Genomic DNA, 13,046 nt, shown 5'->3' on the forward strand with positions numbered 1-13,046 from the left:
CCATCATGTTGCTATGGTCTGGCGATGGAGGAGTCCAAGGACCTGCATGTCTTTAGTGGAGTGAGAGGGGGAGTTGAAGTGTTGAGCCACGGGGTGGTTGGGTTGGTTGGTCCGGGTGTCCCAGAGGTGTTCTCTGAAAAGTTCCGCAAGTAGGCGGCCTGTCTCCCCAATATAGAGGAGGCCACATCGGGTGCAGTGGATGCAATAAATGATGTGTGTGGAGGTGCAGGTGAATTTGTGGTGGATATGGAAGGATCACTTGGGGCCTTGGAGGGAAGTAAGGGGGGAGGTGTGGGCGCAAGTTTTACATTTTTTGCTGTTGTCGGGAGTGGAGGTTGGGTTAGTGGGGGGTGTGGACCTGACGAGAGAGTCACGGAGGGAGTGGCCTTTTCAGAACGCTGATAGGGGAGGAGAGGGAAATATATCCCTGGTGGTAGGGTCCGTTTGGAGGTGGCGGAAATAACGGCGGATAATACGCTGTATATGGAGGTTGGTGGGGAGGTAGGTGAGGACCAGTGGGGTTCTGTCCTGGTGGCGGTTGGAGGGGCGGGGCTCAAGGGCGGAGGAGCGGGAAATGAAGGAGATGCGGTGGAGGGCATCGTCGATCACGTCTGGGGGGAGTGGACACCTCCTCCTACTGCCCCCTTGACCATGACCCCACCTCCCACCACCAAACCATCATCTCCCAGACCATCTATAACCTCATCACCTCAGCGGACCTCCCATCCACTGCCTCCAACCTCATAGTCCCACAACCCCGCACCGTCCGTTTCTACCTCCTGCCCAAAATCCACAAAGCTGAATGCCCCGGCCGACCCCTTGTCTCAGCCTGCTCCTGCCCCACTGAACTTATCTCTACATACCTCGACACAGTCCTGTCCCCCTTAGTCCAAGAACTCCCCACCTACGTTCGGGACACCACCCACGCCCTCCACCTCCTCCATGATTTTCGCTTCCCCGGTCCCCAACGCCTTATCTTCACCATGGATATCCAGTCCCTGTACACCTCCATCCCCCATCACGAAGGACTCAAAGCCCTCCGCTTCTTCCTTTCCCGCCGTACCAACCAGTACCCTTCCACTGACACCCTCCTTCAACTGACTGAACTGGTCCTCACCCTGAACAACTTCTCTTTCCAATCCTCCCACTTCCTCCGAACCAAAGGAGTAGCCATGGGCACCCGCATGGGCCCCATCTATGCCTGCCTTTTCGTAGGATATGTGGAACAGTCCATCTTCCGCAGCTACACTGGCACCATCCCCCACCTTTTCCTCCGCTACATCGATGACTGTATCGGCACTGCCTTGTGCTCCCACGAGGAAGTTGAACAGTGCACCCACTTTACCAACACCTTCCACCCCAACCTCAAATTTACCTGGACCGTCTCAGACTCCTCCGTCCCCTTCCTAGACCTTTCCATTTCTATCTCGGGCGACCGAATCAACACGGACATTTACTATAAACTGACCGACTAGCTACCTAGACTACACCTCCTCCCACCCTGCCCCCTGTAAAAACAGCATCCCATATTCCCAATTCCTTCGTCTCTGCCGCATCTGCTCCCAGGAGGACCAGTTCCAATACCGAACAACCCAGATGGCCTCCTTCTTCAAAGACCGCAATTTCCCCCCAGACATGATCGACGATGCTCTCCACCGCACTTCCTCCATTTCCCGCTCCTCCGCCCCTGAGCCCCGCCTCTCCAACCGCCACCAGGACAGAACCCCACTGGTCCTAACCTACCACCCCACCAACCTCCATATACAGTGTATCATCCGTCGTCATTTCTGCCACCTCCAAACGGACCCCACCACCAGGGATATATTTCCCTCCCCTCCCCTATCAGCATTCCGAAAAGACCACTCCCTCCGTGACTCCCTCGTCAGGTCCACACCCCCCACCAACCCAACCTCCACTCCCGGCACCTTCCCCTGCAACCGCAAGAAATATAAAACTTGCGCCCACACCTCCCCCCTTACTTCCCTCCAAGGCCCCAAGGGATCCTTCCATATCCGCCACAACTTCACCTGCACCTCCACACGCACCATTTATTGCATCCACTGCACCCGATGTGGCCTCCTCTATATTAGGGAGACAGGCTGTCTACTTGCGGAACGTTTCAGAGAACACCTCTGGGACACCCGGACCAACCAACCCAACCACTCCGTGGCTCAACACTTCAACTCCCCCTCTCACTCCACCAAGGACATGCAGGTCCTTGGACTCCTCCATCGCCAGACCATAGCAACATGATGGTTGGAGGAAGAACGCCTCATCTTCCGCCTAGGAACCCTCCAACCACAAGGGATGTGCTCAGATTTCTCCAGTTTCCTCATTTCCCCTCCCCCCACCTTGTCTCAGTCAAATCCCTTGAACTCAGCACCGCCTTCCTAACCTGCAATCTTCTTCCTGACCTCTCCGCCCCCACCCCCACTCCGGCTATCACCCTCACCTTGACCTCCTTCCACCTATCGCATTTCCAATGCCCCTCCCCCAAGTCCCTCCTCCCTACCTTTTATCTTAGCCCACTGGACACACTTTCCTCATTCCTGAAGGGCTCATGCCTGAAACGTCGATTCTCCTGCTCCTTTGGATGCTGCCTGACCTGCTGCGCTTCCCCTGAGTAGGGAAGTCCAAAATTAGAGAGTCTAATTTTAAGGTGAGAAGAGAAAGATTTCAAAGAGACCTGAGGGGCAACTTTTTCTTGCTGAGGGTGGTTTACGTGTGGAATGAACTGTCAGAGGGAGTGATAGATGCAGGTAGAGTTACAATATTGAAATGACATTTGGACATGCACATGAATAGGAAACACTTAGAGGGATATGGGCCAAATGCAGGCAAATGGGACTAGTTTGGTTTGGCGAAATTGGTTGGCATGGACAAGTTGGATTGAAGGGTCTGTTTCCATGCTATGTGACGCCGTGGCTTCAGTATTTAACTGAGGAATTTTCTGCTCATCCAGTATTGAACTCTCTGGAATAAAACTTCAACTCACAAACTTTTGACTCAAGGACAAGACATCAAGACATTAGCCAATCCGATACAATGAGGAAGGAGATGCTTTGTAACTGATCTCCTCTTTTCAGGAACATCTGTTCCATTGTATGCTATTTTTGTATCCATGTGAAATATTTTCAGATAGGTAACAGAAAAGAAATACTATTGTTCAGTAATCAGGTTGACCCTGTAAACAAAGGTCATTGTAACCAATCAATATGAAATCATCTCAGAATAGATTGTTCCACCCACAGATGCTCTTTGGATATTCAATACTGGAAAAATATTAGGAAAAGCTGGCTGAGCACAATAAAAAATGAGTCACGTAAATGTAAATGTTTTGTCAGCTTTTGTAATGCAGGAAGGATGCGCACTGAACAGAAGAGAATTCCAGTTCAATGACTCTTTATTCTACTTGCACCAAACCTTTTAGCTCCATGAATACAAAAAAAACTGAAGGATTCTAATGGAAATAAAAGGTAAAATAAATGGGAACTGAATTCTCTGATCCAGTGCTTTTGAAAAGCAGCCCACCTTGTGTTTTATGCCTACAGCACTAACTCCACTCCTACTGAAACTAGTCTTCATTCCAGAGGGATCTCCAGTCTCCTCACCTCATGCCCTCTGTGTTGGGACACCATCTGGCGGGATTGCTCCTGACCCAACCAGCAGCCTCCACGGTCACCTCAGAGGAAGAGGGAGCCCTTACAAAGAGTGCCCCATGCAGCTCAATAGCTCATGGATATTGGGTGAACAGTTCCACTTTCCACATTAGTGGCTGCAAAGGCCTGTATACAACTGAATTTGATTTGGAGATGGGGAACTGGTAACCAGCAAGGATCCTCAGATTTTCTTCATTTTTGAACTTTCCACCCTCATCCCCTCAAGATTCTGACTCATGCTAGTGAATGATTTTGCAGCAGTCAATATTACATCTTCCTAGACTTTCTCAATAACCACAACCTTTCTGACTTAGTTTTATTTCAGTCAGGGATATAAATAATAAAAGTTTGCGATTGGGGATTAGTTAACTTATTCTTTTCGTTAAATGTTAAATGAACGCTGGCAGACTCCAACTTTTTTTTAAACACTTGCTGCTAAGGCAGAGCACAGAGGCTCGAGATAAAAGCCTTCAGGTCAGCAACCATTTTGTAAATGGAAACATAAACTACTTTGCAATAATTAATGTTCCTTAGCTTCAGCTTGGCATACTGAGTTCCACATGGAAACAAATCTTCTAATCATTGCTTTATAGTCATGGCTGTGGTCTAAAAGTTTAAAAAAAACTCTCGGATTAGTCTGTCAAATATGATCCTGCACCCAATGCCATGCAGATCGGCGCAAAATATATCACCCCGTCATTTTGAAAAAAAACATGAAACATTTTTGATCCAGTAAAAGTTCACAAGTCCTTGTACAGGATCTAAAAATAGGGCCTGCTGGCATCACCAGTCAGCCAGTCTCAGTTGTAGATTAATTGCTAAGTGTTTGAGTTTCTGTTGAGACTGGGGTACAGTCAATTCCAAATAAATTCCTAACTAGTCCAAGCGAAACTTTGTTGCAAGCATTGAATTCATCAACCACATCTCCGTTCACCCATTATGTAGAAAACCTGATCCAAGCATAACACTGATATATAGGATTCAAGCCAAGCACAAAATGTTCCCTAAATGTCTGTATTTGAATGCTAAGTCCACTAAATATGATCAATCCACTGCCAAGAATGAACTAGGGACAGCACCATGAATTTGAAACCAAATCACACATGTATGTTTTATACACTTCAGAATTAATTGTAAACAAATGATAGTTTTCTGATTTTAACTGTTGAATTAATCTCAAACGGCATAGAAGAAGTGAGTTACAACAAGCAAGTTTACAAGTTGGATCTTTTCATTTTGGATGCTAAGGTACATCTCCATGTGCATTCTATGGACATTACTGCAGCACACTCCATGGACACTTCTAAGGTACAATCTGATTGACATTGCTAAAGTATAAACCCATGGTCTTGTCAAGGTACAATTGCATGAGTGTTGCTGATCTACAATCCCATAGGTGTTGCTGAGGTACAGTCTGACGGGGCTTGTCCCAGTGAGGTCAGACAGTGAATGTTGGCAAATAAGTCACATGTCACATACAAAGTCCGCAATGCAGAAGAAAATTATCTGAGTTGTCTCTCCCTGCCAAAGTACATGATGGGAGCTTCAATGTGTGTGCTTTACTTTGTTGGTGGGTTAGATTATTCAGTACAAAAGCCGTACCAATTGTCCAAATGGAGTAAGAGGGTGTTTAACAACAGCAGCCAGATTGTGAGCACAAACTGTGAGTCTATCAAGCCTGCATCCTCTGTACATTCTTCCACAATGACAGAACCTGAACAACATATGCTCAGCAGGCTAAATAGTGAACCTTTGCCCTCTCACACTTATCTTTGGCATCTCTTGACAAAGCAATGTCACCAGCACAGAGCACCATTCATCTACACTCATTTTTAAGCCAACAACACTGTGCTCGCTCACCCATGTTTGTGAGATTTGAAAATGGAAGATAGTTACTGACAGCTGTGAACTCAGGAGGCTGACTGTTTGGAAAAGAATTGGAAGAGATGAACAGAAACAGAGATTTCATCTGGCCAAGATCTAAGCCCACTGTCTTCATCTGCAGCAAGTGCAGCTGAGATTGTCATTGCCAAACTGGGGGTCATGAGCTGCACCAGGCAATGTGTAACACACGGCTGGCCACCATGGTGCTGGCTATAGTCTCACACAAGGCAGGAAGTCATCACACATCCGCACACCCTTCCATTCATGAGAAAATCTTCCATTCATATAAAAATGCTTCCAGGGTAAATATTCTACATTATAAAGCTAAGAAAAGGAGGTTGAGAAAACAACATTTGTAACAGAAGTGCTGGAATTATTGGACTGCATTTGCTTATTTGTATTGTTGGTGATAAGTTCATGAATATTTAGGCTCTATCAGCAACATCTGCAAATTACAACAATAGTATATTAAACCCTGAAATTTCATTATCATCATTCCTGCTGATTTGTTGGTGGGTGTAATCTCCACTATGACTGTATCTCTGTCAATTTTTCCCCATTTTACATTCTTACGTTCATACATACTGAAAACTGCATCTATAAATTTCTCATATTGTAATGAATCCTTTCCACGAATGGTGACACTGTCCTGTCCAAGCTGTCTATCTCTACTCTCCAGCTGCTCAATTTATGTTGCAGAGAAATTCCTGTACTCTAACCAACTTTTCTTCCTTTCAACACAAATTGCATGATTATTTAACTACAAATAATATTTTTAAAAAGTTAAATTAAGGTCAGGCGTAAGAAATTAACATGGCTTAATAATGTTTTTTTTTCCCTGGTCTTCAGCCCTTCTTTACCTAATGACCTCACTTGGCCTTGATTCTTCATAGGTTACATAATAGGCAATTCACTTGTGTCAATATTAAGCATGTAAATGTTTCTAATAGTATGGGCATTCCCAGCCAATGTATCACATCCTGTTTTCCAGATGTCTGAAGTACACTCAAAGACATATTGAGATCATTGCAGTTAGCAATTGCTGTTTGACCCCTCATAGACGATTTGATATGGCAAAGCCTTTGGGTTGGATAATTGATTCTTAAACTCATAAATATCAAATAAAAATTAGCTCATACCACTCAGGTATGAAACTAACATTAAGAATGAAAAATTATGAATGACCCTTAAGGATTCTGAAGACCAATTAAATGTGTACCTTTATCAGAACAGAGGATTCAAAAGCAGCACTTGGAATATTTTGTACATCTTGAATGTTTTCCAATTGATAATTATTGCAGTTCAATGCCAAAAGAAATTATTGGCCTTTTTGTGGCTATGTTTTTACAACCATAATTTCAGGCATGTGCCCTTGTGCCTTTTGCCAGCGACTATGCAGGATTTGTGAGATTGCTTCTGGTCTTATTTCGTTCAGTCGTTTGCTGACCCTGAAAGGAGTTAGAAAACTATTGAACCAGAGGAACACTCAACAAGACTCCTCAGTCCCTCACCCAATGTCTCACTCACTGCTCCACTCTCTGACCAAAGTGGTGAGACAGGCATCAAGAGGAACAGTGTGACTGCCAGGGAAGTACTGAGCAGAAAGGAGGCTGCTGAGGAGACCACTTAGGTAAAGTTCAGTTGGACCCCCAGGGGGCAGCCTATAGGACTTCTGAGGGAATAGCCAATGTGACCTCTGGGGGTGGAAGATAGGACGACCAATGGGACATCCAAGCTATGGCCAGTTAACATTCCAGGAGCCAGCCGACGAGAACTCCGATGGCAGGAGGCAAGCAGTCCCTCCAGGAGGGCAATCAGTGGTAGCTCCGAGGAGCAGCCAGTGTGACCTCTAGGGGTGGCCAGCAGCCAGAAAGCCGTCAATGAGCAGTGTGACATCATTGCTATCATTCATATGTGAAAGGTCATGACCATCTTTGCCGGTCACCTTGGCAACAGCAACACATATTCCATATTTTTTCAGTCTTCCAGTTCATATGCAACATGATAAGACAGGCCCTCCTCCAATTCCAATTTATGTAAGTCTTATTAAAGGTCAAGTTTGAAACAGGAGACAATCAGGTCCTTGTACAATGCACCTTGTTCCTCTTTTCTGCTTAGTTCCAATGTACAAACTTTGCTGAAACCTGAATTGCCTTAATCAGAGCTTTAATGTCTAGTAGATTTTGAGCAGTTATGTTGTGCTTTAGTTTCTGATTGAGATTTTTGAAATATATAATTCAGAAATAACTTATCCCCATGAATCACAAACTGGCACTCGTTAATAAGAGAAGAATATTCCTGATGACTGCATTTTCTAATTATAAATTTTCTAACAAGTTAAACTTCCTCGAAAATTAAATATTAAATTAAGTAATTGAAACAAAGCTAATTAGTCATGCTATAACTAATATTTATTTTGATCAAAGTATATACGTTAGAGTAGGGTGAAGATGGGTTAAAAATGTTCATCAACTTAGCAGATTAGATCAAGCCTTTTGAAGTGAAAAACCTTCTAATTTCAGGTATTCAATGTGAATCAAATTTTACCAAATCATGTAGATCATAATATTTTCAGAATAGTGCAGTCTCTAAACTGTCACAATAAAAATAATCTTATCCTCACCAAGAATTCCTACTGCAGCAAAATTATATTTTCATTTTCCACATAACAGTTTGTAGCCTTCCTCAGTAAGCTGCCAAGTTCTCCTGGATAATGGACAACTTTACATTATGAGGCCTTCTATCGGGAAATATTATTGTATTGCCCAGAATATGTCATTTGTGACCCTTACAGTCTTCACGGAGAAGACATCTGTCTGTACTGGAATAAAACTGTCACTGACATGAATGGATATTGCTGCCAATTGTTTGTGATCACAGTAAAAAGGCCACAATGCCAAACCACAGAGTATTAAGAAAGATGCAGGAATAAGTTCCTTGTGTAACTGAAGCATTTTATAATTGCATGTAATGTAATTTATCATGTTAACAATGTTGTATACATGCAAGTTACCAATGTTGCTGATGATAATGGTGATTGCCTTAAGTTCAACAGAAAAGGCTCAGGATATTGATACATTTCATATTTCTATTGGACATTTATGGTCTGTTGCTCTAAAGCTTTTGTACCTTTGTGCAGTGGGAACAAATTCTCCATGGAAAGAGGTGAGGCATTTCAATCAAATACGGGGGTGCAAAAGTTGTTAGTGTGAGCAAGTGATTATAAAAACACAATGTCATGCAAGTGGGACAGTGTGCAATGGCTTTAGAAAAACTAAGGATTTCCATAAGGAGTTTTTTTAAAGTTGCACTCATTGCTACACTGTGCTAGGATGGAATGCTGCGATTCCAGGAAAGCAGCTTATATTAATGCAGGGAACATCACAGGAATATATCAAAGCTGCAACATAAAAGTCCATTCAGCCCATTTTTGTCAGCATTTGGCTGCAATGCAAACAAACAATCCTCTGCTCATATATTCTGTCATCCCCTGAATTCTTCAACTAATAAAATGGTCAATGGGTTTTCCGGCTCATAGAATCCCTTCAGGCCATCCAGCCCATCGGGTCCACATTGAGCGTTTGAAGAGCATCCCAATCAGACCCATCCCCACTAGCCACCACCATCCCTCACTCCCCCACCTCATACCCTGTAACCTTGACTAATTCCCATGGCTAATCCATCTAATCTACATATCCCTGGGCACTATGGGCAATTTAGCTCAACCAAATCACTTAACGTGCACTGTGGGAGGAAACTGGAGCACCCAGAGGAAACTCATGTCGACACAGAAAGAGCATGTAACACAACCAGCCAGAATCAAACCCAGGTCCCTGATGCTGTAAGGCAGCAGTGTTAACCATTGAGCCACCGCGTCTCAACCATAATATATCAGGATCCCCGTGCCCAACTTCCTACTGTGTATCTCTGGTACCCAATATATTTCACTCTGTAATAACGTCAGAAATTGTAAGAGCTAAATTGTAAAGAGTTGCTTCTAAGAATTCAGAAAGTGCACTGAATGTCTCCATTCCCTAATATTATATTATTACAGGTAACAGGTCATACTCCAACCTCTCACCCTCACAACGCGCAGCCCTCCAATCCCTCTGCTCCAATCCTAACCTCACCATCAAGCCAGCAGATAAAGGGGGTGCAGTGGTAGTCTGGCGCACTGACCTCTACACCGCTGAAGCCAGACACCAACTTGAGGACACCTCTTCCTACTGCCCCCTCGACCATGACCCCCCCCCCCCCCCCCCCATCACCAAACCATTATCTCCCAGACCATACAGAACCTCATCACCTCAGGAGATGTCCCAACCACAGCTTCCAACCTCATAGTCCGGGAACCCCGCACTGCCCGGTTCTATCTCCTTCCCAAGATCCACAAGCCTGACTACCCTGACTGACCCATTGTGTCAGCATGCTCCTGCCCCACTGAACTCATCTCTACCTACCTCGACACTGTCCTATCCCCCCTAGTCCAGGAACTCCCCACATACATTCGAGACACTACCCATACCCTCCACCTCCTCCAAGACTTCCATTTCCCTGGCCCCCAATGCCTCATCTTCACCATGGATATCCAATCCCTCTACACCTCCATCCGCCATGACCAGGGCCTCCAAGCCCTCCATTTCTTCCTCTCCTGACATCCCCAATAGTACACTTCCACCGACACTCTCATTCGTTTGGCCGAACTGGTCCTCACCCTTAACAATTTCTCCTTTGAATCCTCCCACTTCCTCCAGACCAAAGGGATAGCCATGGGCACCCGCATGGGCCCAGCTATGCCTGTCTCTTTGTTGGCTACGTAGAACAGTCCATCTTCCGTAATTACACTGGCACCACTCCCCACCTCTCCCTCCGCTACGTTGATGACTGCATTGGCGCCACCTTGTGCTCCCGCGAGGAGGTTGAGCAATTCATCAACTTCACCAACACATTCCACCCTGACCTTAAGTTTACCTGGACCATCTCTGATACCTCTCTCCCCTTCCTGGACCTCTCCATCTCCATTAATGATGACCGACTTGACACCAACATTTTTTACAAACCCACCAACTCCCACATCTACCTGGATTACACCTCTTCCCACCCTACCTCTTGCAGAAATGCCATCCCGTATTCGCGATTCCTCTGCCTCCGCCGTATCTGCTCCCAGGAGGACCAGTTCCACCACAGAACACACCAGATGGCCTCCTTCTTTAGAGACCGCAATTTCCCTTCCCACGTAGTTAAAGATGCCCTCCAACGCATCTCGTCCACATCCCGCACCTCCACCCTCAGACCCCAGCCCTCCAACTGTAACAAGGACAGAACACCCCTGGTGCTCACCTTCCACCCTACCAACCTTCGCATAAACCAAATCATCCGCCGACATTTCCGCCACCTCCAAACGGACCCCACCACCAGGGAAACCTTTCCGCCTTCCGCAAAGACCGTTCCCTCCGTGACTACCTGGTCAAGTCTACACCCTCCTACAACCCACCCTCCCATCCTGGCACCTTCCCCTGCCACTGCAGGAATTGCAAAACCAGCGCCCACACCTCCTCCTTCACCTCCATCCAAGGCCCTAAAAGAGCCTTCCACATCCATCAAAGTTTTACCTGCACATCCACCAATATCATTTATTGTATCCGTTGCTCCCAATGCGGCCTACTCTACATTGGGGAGACTGGACACCTCCTAGCAGACCAGGAATATCTCTGGGACACCCGCACCAACCAACCACGCCGCTCTGTGGCCCAACATTTCAACTCCCCCTCCAACTCTGCTGAGGACATAGAGGTCCTGGACCACCTTCACCACTGCTACCACACCACCAGACACCTGGAGGAAGAACGCCTCATCTTCCGCCTCGGAACACTTCAACCCCAGGGCATCAATGTGGACTTCAACAGTTTCCTCATTTCCCCTTCCCCCACCTCACCCTAGTTCCAAACTTCCAGCTCAGCACTGTCCCCATGACTTGTCCTACCTGCCTATCTTCTTTTCCACTTATCCACTCCACCCTCCTCCCTGACCTATCACCTTCATCCCCTCCCCCACTCACCTATTGTACTCTATGCTACTTTCTCCCCACCCCACCCTCCTCTCATTTATCTCTCCACTCTTCAGGCAATTTGCCTGTATTCCTGATGAAGGGCTTTTGCACAAAACGTCGATTTTCCTGCTCCTCGGATGCTGCCTGAACTGCTGTGCTTTTCTAGCACCTCTAATCCAGAATTATATTATTACACCACTGCTTCACTCCTTTTAAGCCAGGGAAAATAAGTTTATAAAAACATAAGAAATAGGATGAGTAGAACATAGGGTCCATCAATCTTGTTCTGCCATTTAATTACGGATGATCTGATTGTGGCCTTGCGTCTGCTTTTCTGCTTGCCCCCTTAGCCATTGGTTGCCTTGTAGATTATAGAAAAAAATTGTTCTGAAGGGTCACTGGATCTGAATGTGTGGGGCTTTTTCCCAGGGTGGTGAGGTTCAAGGTAGGGTGGGGAGGGATTTTAAAACAGATGTGCAAAGCAAGTTTTTCACACAAAGGGTGGTGAGTGCCTAGAGTGCGCTGCCAGTGATAGTAGAGGAAGCTGACACAATGGCAACATTCAACAAGCACTTAGACAAATACATGAGTAGGAAGGGAATGGTTGGATCTGGATCCTGTAAGTGAAGATGGTTTTAGTATGGGAAGGGCAAAACATTTTGGCGCAAGCTTGGAGGGCCAAAGGGGCTGCACTTGTGCTGTCGTGTTCTTTGTTCATTGTCCACTGTGAAGTTGTGACTCTCATTGTCTCCTATCATGAACAGCTTACACCATCAGACAGCTTACACAATATGCACCAGTGTTTCAGGTTTAAACGCTGTAGGCCTATTCAGCAGATTTCACAACAGGTCAGATCACCCTTCCTGTCGACTTTAGTTAATAACACAATTTCATAACACAGCAATTCAATAAACCTCAATTATGTGCACACTTAGGGTGACAATTGGCAAAATGCAATTCCAATGATGCAGACTATGAATGATAAGCACAAATTATGGAAGGGTAGCTGTCTAAACTTTAATGTCACTGAGTCATTAGATGGAAAAGTAAATTGCAGATAATTGTTTAGAACTGGCAGAGTTCTTATTAAATGACACTCAACATATTTCAAATTTCAAACTCTCAATCAAAATTTCAGTAAAAACTAAGTTAACTCTAAACATCAAGTGGAAATTGCCTCTTTGCTGGTGATTGTCTTGCAAAGAATCAAGCAGGGTCATGTCTGTAGGAAACTTTTCTCGTTGCTGTCAGTTATCCAAGTTTGCAAAAATATTAAACTGTCAGGACAGCAAATTGTAGAATGAAGGAAATGTTTGCAGCAATGAAGATGATATGTATTTATTCAGCATATTAGCATAGTACACCATCAATTCAGCAACCAACAGTGATAATGTTACTCCAGATGATACTATTATATATTCATGTTATATCAAGTTCAATCATTGTTCACTACA

The sequence above is a fragment of the Chiloscyllium punctatum genome, chromosome 15, assembly GCF_047496795.1.
Source record: "Chiloscyllium punctatum isolate Juve2018m chromosome 15, sChiPun1.3, whole genome shotgun sequence".
NCBI lineage: Eukaryota > Metazoa > Chordata > Chondrichthyes > Orectolobiformes > Hemiscylliidae > Chiloscyllium > Chiloscyllium punctatum.